At 44.4% G+C, this 12686-nt stretch overlaps 1 protein-coding gene across 3 annotated transcripts in view; it reads left to right on the forward strand.

Annotated features, from left to right (window-relative positions):
* DPF3 (double PHD fingers 3) overlaps positions 1 to 12686 on the forward strand; it is a 250785-nt gene that overhangs the window by 204541 nt on the left and 33558 nt on the right. The window contains exon 10 of one of the 3 annotated variants that reach the window (XR_014795855.1): positions 2975 to 4771. The exons of the other annotated variants lie outside the window; for them this stretch is intronic. The gene's annotated coding sequence lies outside the window, so the exon portion shown is untranslated. Of the gene's footprint in view, positions 1 to 2974; positions 4772 to 12686 lie in introns of those variants that run through there. 3 annotated transcript variants of the gene reach the window in all.

The raw sequence follows: 12686 nt of genomic DNA on the forward strand, positions 1-12686 counted from the left end.
CCAATAAAACATTCCCATCGATTCTTCATCTAGATTCTTTAAAAAACCACAGTATAATGATCACAATGAGCAAATTAACTCTGACACAATACTACAACCTCCAGACCTATTCAGTTTTTGCTAATTTTCTCTCTATGTCCTTTTTCTGGTCCAGGTTCCAATCCAGGATCACCTGTTCTTTTCAGTTGCCATGTCCTCTTCAAGTCCATCAATCTAAAGCAGTTAGATCTGCAGCCTTTCTTTGTATAACTCTGATACTTTTGGAGAGTACCGTTTAGTCATTTCTTAGAAAGTCTTTCATTTTAGTTTGGGTGCTGTTTCCTAATGATGAAAATCAGGTTATGCAGTTTGGGTAAGAATGCTGCAGAAGTGATGTTACATCCTTCTCCGTGCATCATATCAGGGGGGGACACAATTAATTTATCCCATGATGCGGCTCAGACGTTTGGCCTTTCAGCTTAGGTTCAGGCTAGTATGTTTGTAGACCATGGATGGTAATACTTTCATACACATAGACCTTGTTTATTTGGCAACTAGGGCCTGGGTAACTGCTCAGCAGGTAGGATGTGTCGGCAAGGGATGACAATGGGATTCTTTTTGCTGTCGGTCAAAGTAGTCAGGGAGATTTTATTGGAGGAAGCTCTTCAGATCAGCAGAGAGTTCTAGATAGTTATTTAATCAGTAGGCAAGAATGGCTCTTGTCAGAGAGAATGGAGGTAGAGCAATGTGCCATAATTACTTAATGAAATAAACTGAGAAGCGAGCAATGTTTCTGAGCTCATTAGTGGAAGGATTTAGTGTCTCACTGCATACGTAGCACGTGCTCCATAACTATTGGCAGAAAGGTTGGAGAAGTCATACATAACTGGACACAGCATCCATTGGTCAAGTCAGAGGGGTGCATGAGATCCAGGAGGCAGCGAAGTGGTGGTGAGGGATGTAGGAGGGAGAGTGAGGATGTGAGGACAGGCGTGAGGGGAAAGTGGAAGCTGCGTGGAGGGATGGAAAGTCAGCCTCTTTGAAAGGGACGGAGAGCAGAAGACCAAGGACACATTAGGACATTTCTAACAGCTGGATGTTGGCCCCACCAGAGGAAATGAAAGAGAAAGTGGATGTTGGGAGCACAAAGCTGGGAACCAACCATCTATTTTCTAGGTGGCTTACATGGGCAAACACAGAAAAGTGTGTATACATGTGTGTTGGGGAATCAATTGTAGACATTTGAGGAAACTGAAAGGGCATGGTGTATGGTTATTAGAAAGACTCACTAAAAGTGTGACAGGTGACATCTGACCAGAGAGATTAAGGGCACTGGGAGAGGGTCAGAAAGACTCCTGGCAGGGGGTGAAAGTCTGACTGGATGCCCAACCAGAGAACATGCAGCAGACACTCTGGGAGGTCTGGAGAAAGGGCCGGAGGCAGGTGGAATAGCAGAGATGAATACGAAGGAAGATGAATCTGGGAAGGGAGACCAAACAAGCCAATCTGTGAAGTGACACAATGGCGTGGGATGGGATGGGATGAAAAGAAACCCGGCCAGGTGTGAGGGGAAGGCTAGATGTGGGTGAAAGCAGGCGAGTCCCAGCTTTGGAAGGCCATCTAATCCAGCCCCACACACCTGAGCAGTGAGTAGTAAGACCTTGGGCACTGGAAGGAGAGGTGGCAGGCGGGGAGTTTCAGCTTGGAAGAGGCTGAGCTGCTCATTTGATTCTGAACATTGCTTCCTTTCGGCTTGGCTCTTTCCCCGGTGAGCCGCTCCTTCCTTTCCTCTCTGTTTTGCCACTCAGTTCAGTGTGAGCTGGGCACTGTCCAGGCACCCATCTCTGCCCTTAGGAACTGCTTCTGGGGTGAAATGTGATAGTACTTGGTTTTATTGCTTACTCTTTTGTGCCGGCTACTCCATTCCAAAGACTAAAATAACTTAGCAGATTTCATTTCAGAAGCAAAATCCATGCCCTGTTGGTACCCATCCAGATTAAAGGACCCACCTGGTTTGAACTGCCCCCAGGTTCCAAGTCTGACACTTAGAAGTGCTGGGCTAGTTGAGCACTGGCATGGATCTCTTGGCTTGGTTCTCTCTCCGAGTAACTCAGACTCCCTGGAATGCCTTGGAGCATTGTTTTGGGAGAGGGGGTGTGATGAAGCAGTGTCCTTTTGGCCTTAGGCCAAGTGGGGCATCAGTTGGGGTTTTTGGTGACTGCAACTGGTCCTATACCATAGACCTACTCATTTCTATGTAGGTGATAGGAAGATAGATTGCATCATAATGGCCTTTCTGGGGTATTTTATGTGTTTGTTTTTTAATTCTCATTTAAGGATATTTTTTCCCCCCATTGATTTCCACAGAGAGTGGAAGGTTGGGAGGGAGGACGGGAGCAGGAGGGGGGTGGGGGAGATAGAGATAGAGATAGAGATAGATAGATAGAGAGAGAGAGAGAGAGAGAGAGAGAGAGAGAGAGAGAGAGAGAGAGAGAGAGAGAGATATTAATTGGTTGCCTCCCACATGTGCCCCTTGACTGGGAATTGAACCTTTGGTCTGCAGGCCGACACTCTAACCACTGAGAAAAACCGGCCACAGCATCTGAGGTATTTTAACAGCGAAAAGATTTAGTTTGTTTGGTTTCCAAGCAAAGGAGAAAAACCAGATTTTGCTGACGCCCAGTTTTGCTACCGCGCCACCTAGGAATGGAAAGGCCAGCTGTGTCCTCTGTTTCTTGTGTCATTCAGCCGCCGGGAGCGGTGACCTGCCCGCTCTGGGCTCATTTCCTGCTGCTGGAGCCCAAGGCACGGGAGACACAGTCTGTTCTCATGGCCTCATGAGCGTGGCAGTCAGTCAGTTGTTTTCTTTCTTTCTTGTGTTTTGTTTTGAATTCATTTCATTCCCATCACCCCCTTAATTTTATTCTCTCCTTTTTAGGTAGCTGTCCTGTGCTGTTGTTTTTTGTTTTATCTTTCGTTGCCTTTCCCTCTGCAGTCAACTCTATGACCTGCGGACTCCGGCATCCTTCAAGCAAGCCATTTCCGAAGAAGGTGAAAAGAAGGCACGATGATTTGCACCTCCTCCTCCTCCTCCTCCTCCTTCTCTTCCTCTTCCCTTGCCCGGCCCCCTCCTGCGCGTGTGTTTCAGCCAGCACAGGAGCCTGGATTTTGTGGAAAAGCCTCCAGCTCAGCTCAGAGAAGTCTCTGGAATGGCCTCCGTTTTTTGCAAGAAGAGGATTTTTTTTTTTTTTCCTTTTTAAAATTCTCCATTACATTTTCTTTAAAGGTCTGTGAGGAAGTACCCAGGCCAGACCAGAACTGCTCTACAATAGAAATAACTGAAAACAAACTGATGAGGAAAAAAAAAACCACACACACACAAAAAAAGAGTTTACTATTTTATTTATTTCAATATTTAAAAGAAAAAAACGTGCTGACGTGGCACATTATTTTTATTTAAGATACCTTCTACTTCAAAAGCGAAACGCGACTTTGTGAAGATACGAAGTCAAAAGCGTACGTGATGTAAAATAAAGACTGCCTATTAACTAAGGAAAACACCCCACCCTTTAAGTAAGAAAATAAAGATCAACTCTGCTCTCTCAGGCTCTTTCCAAAAGCCATTCATGTATGTGCTTTAGGTATTTTTATTTCTGCGAGTTGGATGTGGTAAGTGAGGAGTGATCAGGTTTTTTTTTTCTCCTTCAAAAGTCGATGGAAAGTGTTGGTGATGTTCAATGAGTGTTAAGTCTTGACTGAAATAAATTAGCCACAAAGGCTATCAGCAGACTCTCTGCGCCCCCTCCCCCCAAAAAAACCTCTCCCCTCACCCAGGCAAGCCCCATTTATCTGAATGTCAAGAAGCAGCCTGCCTCCTGGTTATCATGTCTGACAAGGCCTGGTTCTGAAAGCAATTCCACCTAGTGATTAAATATATCTCTGCAAGTTCAACAGATTCGAACACAGACAGCTTTGTTTAAAATAACGCAGTGAAGGAAGAGGAAAGAAAAAGGAGGAAAAAAAAAAAAAAAAGACAAACTGAGCATCAGCCGAGATGATAATTTGGTCTCCTAACAACCAGAGGAAGCTTGCCAAGGGAACCCTCTGCTGAACCGGCTTCAGGGTCCAAGATTCTAGTGTCCCGAGGGCCAACCTGAGTGATGGAAACCTCAGTCAGTGGCTGGTGGGGGTAAAGGAGAAAGGCGAGTGTTCTGACGTGTCCTTTTATGGCCATGTGAGTGGAAGGGAATGCTATGGCCTCTGAAATGTAACTCAGCATCGTGCCCTTGGCTTGATGAAGGAGCAGGTTGACCGGCTGGGGCGCTGGGTTTTACTCCAGGCCTTTTACACGGCCATGCTCTTGGAGTTCGCTCACTTCTAAGCAGAGTCTTGTTAAATGTACAGTCTCATGCCAGATAGTCTTGTCAGCAAAAGTCCTCGAATGCTGGTGCTACTGAAACGGTTCTAAGCTGGAGAATATTTCTTTTTGCCTTTGAAAGGGGAGACTGGACGGGCAGCAAAGTCCCGCCAGCCCTTTCAGATTTCTCATTCAGGGCCAGTCCTCAGGGGGAGATCACCAAGAGTGTCTTTGTATCATTTGTAGCCCTTTGCTGTGACATTTTCTGATAGAAAATGTCTCTTTTAAAAATGCTAATAATTATAATAATAATTCACCCTCCAACCAACTCCCACAAGTTATAACATGTGTAGAATTGTGATAAAAGTTTTGCATAATGTAGGGTTTGTATCAAGTGTGTGTAAGTTTCTGTTAAATAAAAGTCTATTTCCAATGCTCCTATAGCATCTCTGTAAGTTTTGCTTGACCAACCTCATCCTACATGAGCTCAACTTTCCTACTGTCCTGTTGAAGAGACTCCTGAAAGGATTCTGCCCATTTGCTTGCCTGGGATTTGTTGAACCCTATGGTTTTATTTAGGAGCACAATCTAGAACAGTGGCTGGCATTGGTTTGGCTGACAGTTGGTGGTGGCATGGAAAGTGAACAATGCCCAGGATTGGTGCCAACATCTGCTCTGAGTCCAGAGTTGCTGTCACCAGCCCACCACCCTCCTGGCCCTCGTCACCTTGTCCTCAGACAGGACAGGTTTATGGAGAATCTGGGACATGTGCAGATGTAATCCCTGCCCAATGCTGCTGTCTCACCAGTGCCAAGAATAGTTTTGCAGAAGAACGCAAGGTTTAGTGTGTGCTTGGAGCATGCTGGGGGGTTCACTTTCCATCACCTGATGGGTGCTCTTGCTGTAGCCTCCCCAAGCTGCCAGTTGGTTCGGCTGTCAGCCAGCCCCTGCGATAGGCTGCTTCTCATGTGGCCAGTCTTGTCTGATGAGTTCTCTAGGTCAGATAGAACTAGACCAGCCTCAGGCCAGGCCAGGCCTTGCCCTCAGAACATTGCCAGCCAGTGGGCTTAGGTGGAGGCGGGGCGTGGCCTCGTGTTGCTGCTGGTGCACTTAAGCTTCTTTATGAACAATCGTCACATTTTGACACTCATCATGGACTGTAAGTTCCCTAGCACAGTGGTTGGCAAACCGTGGCTCACAAGCCACATGTGGCTCTTTGGCCCCTTGAGTGTGGTTTTTCCACAAAATACCACGGCCTAGGTGAGTCTATTTTGAAGAAGTGGCAATTAGAAAAAGTTGAAGTTTAAAAAATTTGGCTCTCCAAAGAAATTTCAATTGTCATACTGTTGATATTTGGCTCTGTTGACTAATGCTGACCACTAAAAGGATGATAGTAAAAAAACTACAACATATCCTCTTTAGGCTTTTTAAAAAATTGTGGTAAAATATGCATTACAGAAAATTGATCATTTTAACCATTTTAACATTACAATTCAGTGGCATTAAGTACATTCACATTGTTGTATAACCATCACCACCATCCATCTCTAGAACTTTTCATCTTCTCAATTGAAACGCTGTACTCATTCCTCCAGAATATTTGTTTTTTAAATTTGTTTTTTAAGTATTTTATGGCTTATATGCTTCTTATTTCAGAGAACACTTGAAAAGAGAGTGAAACCACAGTTTATGCAAAGCGGTATGCAAAGACTAGCTTGGGTCAGGGCTGTTTATTTTGTTGGGGTGGGGAGGAGGTTATTCTGAGTAAAACCAGTTTATTTTCCTTATGATTTACAGAGGAGTTTCCAAACTCTTTCTCTAAAGACCTAATGGCAAACACTTCAGGCTTTGCAGGCCAAATCTGTTGCTACTACTCAGGTATGGGGTTTTAGCATGGAAGTAGCTAGTCATAGACAGTCTATAAATGAATGGTCATGGCCCTGTGTTCCAATAACACTTTATTTACAAAGATAGGCAGTGGGCCAGATTTGGCCCAGGACCCATGGTTGGGTGATCCCTGATTTAGAAAGAGTGGCTATTATACCATTAAATGGGGATGGGAGTGGTAATATTTAAGACTTTTTTTTTTTAAGCCTCAGGACTAAGGAAAGAAGAATTTCACATCACCAAGTGAAGGGCTAGATGTGCATTTCATGACCGGTAATGTAAGTTGTATCGAAGCCCATATGCAAAAAATACTTCAGAGCCAAAAAAATTCTACCACACAAAATTTTAGAAAGCTATGTGATTTTCTAGTTTAGGTGCTGAGTCCAAAGTGCAATAGTGCAATGCTTACCAACAGAATCTATAAATAATCCAGCCAGTCTGCATAGAGGACATGATACCGCTCATCTCTAGCAACTTATGTAGGAAACAAGGCCAACTTTAAAGTAACTATTTGAGTTCATGCAGATGGCTCCTCTGGGCTAAGTGAACACAGTAGCATTCCATCTGTATGACATAAAAGACATTTAGTGGAGCCCAGCTTGGGAGGTATGGAGTGTTGTGGTTGAAGACATGGCCTCTGGTGACTAATGACCTGCAGTGGCTGTGGATCCCTAAAATGGTTAATTGTGGAGCAGGTGTTGAGGTGCATTTCTTCCTAAGAACTCTGATACTAGTGGGCATTGAGCATCAGGACTTCCCCTAACGCCTCACCTCGTATCAAAAATACACCAATAAGAAGTGCTTTTACTCCTTGGATGGCGGGCAGAATTCCTGACGTCAGACCTACTACTGAATTGCTATAGAATTGGAACCTTCTTACCAACTGGATACGGGATGATCCTGAAGGGTGGCCTGTAAGCTAGTTATGTTAGGGGGCAACAGCCATGCAAATTCATTAAAAATATCCTCTTTAGCCATTACTGGAGGATGCTCAATTGTTTGGAGAGGTTCGGTGATTTTTCAGATCTCAGTGTACCTTCTAGTGGAGTTTATTGCTAAGATCCCTGAGTTACCTCCAAGTTTCTTTGAAAGGGGCAGCAGTGGGGATCAGGATGCTATCATGTTCGATCCATTTTCTCCAAGCTCCACCCTGTTACCACAACTGAGTTGCTCACGTGTCAATTTTTAGGCATAGACTACAAGGAGAAAGATCAAACCAAAAGTTAGAAAATCTTGATTTGTATTTTACATAAACCTGGTATGAGAAGCATAGTCCCTTAGCTACCTGAACTTTCTTTACACCAGAATAGGAAATACTTTGGAGGTGATAACAGTGGTCATAAAAGGATTAGCACCAACCTGATAGATACAATAAAGTTAACTGTGCTATTAGTGATCACCTGGTAAGGCATAATCATAGCTGAGATGGATCTGGAAGTCCTAGTGGAACACTAACTGAAGGAGTACTGTGTTGTGTATTTTTAGTACCAGACTGTGTACTATTGGGAATACAGTATAAGGGCAGGAAGCACTTCCCCATTCCTATTTAATATTTGACATTACTATGTTGGAATTAGGTGAAAATAATTGTGAAAAACCCAGAAAGTACAGAAAAGATTATTTTAAATATATATATATTTTATTGATTTTTTTACAGAGAGGAAGAGAGAGGGATAGAGAGTTAGAAACATCAATGAGAGTCATCGATCAGCTGCCTCTTGCACACCCCCTACTGGGGATGTGCTCGCAATCAAGGTACATGCCCTTGACCGGAATCGAATCCCAGGACCTTTCAGTCCGCAGGCCAACGCTCTATCCACTAAGCCAAACCGGTTTTGGCACAGAAAAGATTATTAACAAGTTTAAAGGGATGAACAATAAGCCCTTTAAGAAAAAAAATTAAAGTATTTGGGTTAAGTTAGGGAAGAGAATTAGGGGGCATTTAATTACCATCATTATGTATATTGAGGAAAAAACACTGACCAGTTGCTTTTGGTCCCTAGACTGGAGAGGCATCTTAGTGGTTAGAACAAGCTGACAAACAGTTCTTTTGTTGACATCAATAATTTTTGACTATTAAGGCTGATTAGGGAACTCCCTGGGAGCCAAGCATTTCTCCCATGTGGAATTAGGGGCGTGGCTAGATGACCTCTGAGGATCTGGTCTAGCTCTGCAAGGCTTTGAATTGCAGCTGGTGCCCTGAAAGACTTGGTGCCTGACTCACCCCCAGGGAGTTTGGGAGGCAGTTAGCCTCAGGAATGTACATTATGATCATTAACCAAAATTACTCCTAGCCATACTGAAGCTGTGTCCCAAGCCGGTATGGGGACTCCCATTGCTTTAGGGTGAGACAGCCGCTGGAAAGTGTGGAGGCAAGCAACATTTTCCTTAAGAGAAACCAGATAGTGGGAATCCAAAAACAGTGAGAAGCAACCAAAAAGGACAGTAAGACCAAGAGGCCACAAGCTGAAAACTCCACCTGAGTTCCACTCTGGGGCTCATCTTCCTGGAGTCCACCATGTCCTGGGGTGCATGGGTTTTGTTCTTGCTCATATGCCCTGGGTATTATTCTCAGCTTGATTTTGGTTGAAAGACCTCATTACTGTTCATGGTTGTCTACTCCCTTCTCCCCAGCTTAGGGGAAAAAAGGTCTTATTAGAAGCCAAAGTTAGTTTAAACATCCCCCCCACCCCCACCCCACACACACACAGTAGAGGCCCAGTGCATGATCCGGCCGGCCCGCCCTGATTGGGATGAATTGGGCCTGCTGGGGAGAGGGGCTGTGGTCGGCCCCATGCCCTGGTCGAACTCCCGGTTGAACTCCTGATCAAACTCCTGGTCAAGGGGACAATTTGCATATTAGCCTTTTATTATATAGGATAAGATAAAAATCTGCTGGGAAAGAGCAGTGAACAGGATTTCCTATAAATATCTCAGAAAAGAATTCCGATGGAATAATTCTGCTCTGTGTTTGGCTTAAGTCACAAAGATTGTACTTGATTTAGTGTGTGAAGTCATCTTTCTGTGAACCAGAAATGTAGCGGAGGTTGGGAATGGAGATAACTGTAAGAACGGTTGGAGGGGGCCCGTGATGAATTGCTAGCATGAACACTCAATCCAAAACTTCTACTTGGCTGAGCTATGGGTTCAGAGAGACTGGCAGTTTGTAATCCTGAAAACTTCCTGAGTTAAAATAGATTTTTTTTTCCTTCGTAGACATCAACCTTTCATCTATAATTGAAAAATAGATCAATACGTTTTTACCACATTCGGTTACTTTGTATAATGACCCTCTCTGATTATTGGTTTGCTTTAAGCTACTGATCAATCAATCAAACATTTATTGAATGTATTCTATGTTGCAATACTGTGCTAAGCTTTTGCAGGACCTGAAAGAGAAGCAACAGGGAATTAAAACAACTCTGGGAGATACTTTCTTTTTTTTTTTTTTTTTACCTTTTGATAATAAAAGTTTAGTGGTAGAAAATGAAGTACAGTATATTTTATACATCTGAAAGATAATACATTTTTTAATATGTTGAAATGAATAAAATGGGAAAAATACCAAAGCAAGAATCAAACACTAGACCACAAAACTTCCAAGTGTCATCTGATCACCAGGGAGGAAGTATGATATTTTAATTTTAAAAATCCCCAACGTATAATACCTAGAATTTTCTTTTTTTAAATTTTATTATTATTATTTTTTAATATATTTTATTGATTTTTTTGCCCCCCTCCCTCCCATACATACCCTCCCTCCTCAGAGTTTTATGTCCATTGGTTGTACTTATATGCATGTATAAAAGTCCTTCGGTTGATCTACTATCTCCCCCAGATCTCCCACCCCTCCCCACTGTAATTTGACAGTCTGCTTGTTGCTTTACTGTCTCTATATCTATCTTTTGGTTCATCAGTTTACAATATTCTTTATTATCCATAAATGAGTAAGGTCATGTGGTGTGGTGTTTCTCTTTCATTTGGGAGATACTTTCTATGTGCTAGTTACTTCTTATGGATGCTAGCTTGTTAAAGCCATGTATTAGCCCTTTCAGGTTAAGATTATTTCAATGTCACATAAGTAGAAATTGAGGCTCGGGGAGATTGAGTTGACAAAGGCAGTAGTGACAGCTGGCAAAGTCTGATTTTTCTAACCAAGGGTTTTCTATTTGTGAAACTCTCCCTATGGTGGTACTAGTAAATGACATCTTTTTTTGTTCTTCAGAAGAAAAGATGGTTAGCCTATTATTCAAGACAAGACTATTTATAATTAAGTGCCAAGTTGGTACAAGATATGAATGGCAGAGGGCTCAGCAAGGGGAGTTACCCGTGCAGGTAATGGGGAGGTACTCATGGAAAGGTGGGCAGAAATGGGTGGTCAAAGAGAAGGCTGGCCCATGAAAGCAACAGTGGGAGATTCCTATGCCAAAGCTCTGAGGTTGGCCTGGACCCAGAGCAGAGAGAAGTCTGAATTGGGGAGATGGTGGTGGGGATCCTAGGCTGTGAGGAGAAGTCATAGGAATGTAAATAGCACCCATATTTTAGAGCCTGATCCACAACAAAGGAGGAACAGTAAGAAGTCAGGGGTGACATGGGCTCTTGAACAGGATGAATGTGACATTCATGTGAGGACAGCTGAACTGTGATGCCAGGAAGTGTGGTTCTTATTCACTTCCCCACAGGGTTGCTGCTGACCCTGTCGTGCTCATCTTGTTGGGTATCAACAGTTCATCTTGCTTGGTATCAAACCTGGTGGTTAACGATGCCGTGGGCATTTTCCACCAAGTGCTCTTCTGAAAGCGGAGGCACGGTTATCCTACTACCTACTGGTTTGCATTTGGGAAGGAAAGTGGGATGTCCTGAGTGGGTTGGCCCCAGAGAGCTTTGCACTTGAGGCTCAAAACCTGTGATTATTCTAGTCAAGTTGGAGAAAGGGTTTATTGGACTGAGGTCCCTGAGTGTGGTGAGGAGAAGCGAGGAAACCAGGCTCAGATTCTGGCTATTGGCCTTGTTTGTATGTAGCAGCTCCTTTCTGCATGAGTGCCTGGAAACACTGAGCCCACTTACTCTTTGGAGGCCTGAGATTGCCCTTCCTGAGTCCTCACTTCCATCTCTGTCTCCGGTGTTGGTCTCTCCCCACTTCATCTTGATGATGCCCCCTTCACTGGCCGCTAAGGCTGGAAGAGGTGTAGCCATGTGTGAGGAATATGGACTGCGAGCCCCAAGAATATGGACCATCTCCACCATGGCCAAGAATGGTTGGTGCGTCGTGACCTGCCAAATAGCCACCACACTCTCAATGTGGTCTTCCTAGCAGCGTTGTCGGGTTACTGTCCCACATAGCAAATGACCAGCACTCAGAAGGGTTAAGTGACTTGGCCAAAGCCACACAGAAGTAGGGCCCAGACTAGACTCCAGGTCTTTCTGATACTTACGTTAGTGTAATTGCCAGTGCTTGTTTTTGCCTATACTGTTTAATGACAACTGTCTTGGCTCAGACATGGCTAAAAAGTGGTAGAGTGTGGACTAAAAAGATATCAGATAGTATAGAATTGAAACCCACAAATGAATAAAACCTACCTTTCTTTTGAAAAAAGGAAAAATGATTGGATGCCAGCCTCTGGACCCACCCCCGTTCTTCCCCCTACCCTTGACAGTACCTGACTTGAACAAAGGTGAGACTAGTATTTATAATTAAAGTGCCAAGCTCTGTTTCACCAAAGCTGTTGTGGCTCAGTCAGTTGAGCATCATCCCATCAACAAGAGGGCACTGGTTCGATTCTCAGTCAGGGCACATGGCCAGGTTGTGGGCTCAATTCCCAGTGGGACTTGCAGTAGGCAGCCATTTATGTTTTTCATGTCAATTTTTTCTCTCCCTCTCCTTCCTCTCTCTCTCAAATCAATTTTTTTAAAAAAAGCATAAAACAAAAAAGCCCCCTTCATTTGCCTTATACTGTAACCCCTGAGTAGACCTGATACAGCCACATTCCCACCCAAGTGTTAATGAACTGTTCCATGCATCCACCTCATCACCTACAAACTGGCTTGAAATTTCACCGTGTGCCCCACAGCGGACACCCAGGCCAGCATGCCTGCCTGCCGTGGGCCTCGGGTCTGGGGCAGGCAGCCCTCGGAGCCGGTCTGCCTCGTAGAGGTTGAGAAGGTTGGCTTGAAAGGGAGCTCCTGCCCGGTGACTGGCGCAGGGAGAGATGTGAGACAGCAGCTTGCCCTCTCTGCTCCCGCCCATTAGTTTCAGGAAACTGTGCAGCTGCTTCCCCTCTTCTGGTCTCTCTGCTGTGCTAATCGTAGCTCATTTCTGTTGCATGCCTCATTTCGGGGGAGAGAGCTTCATGGCTCAAAAAATGTGGACAGGGAAATGAAGGACCGTGTGCCAAATGAGTCAGCCCATTGCCCCTGGGACTGCCACCCCTCCCCGGAAAGGCCCCCGTGCCTTGTCCAGGGG

The sequence above is a fragment of the Pipistrellus hanaki genome (genome assembly GCF_964339955.1).
Source record: "Pipistrellus hanaki genome assembly, chromosome: 1".
Taxonomy (NCBI): domain Eukaryota; kingdom Metazoa; phylum Chordata; class Mammalia; order Chiroptera; family Vespertilionidae; genus Pipistrellus; species Pipistrellus hanaki.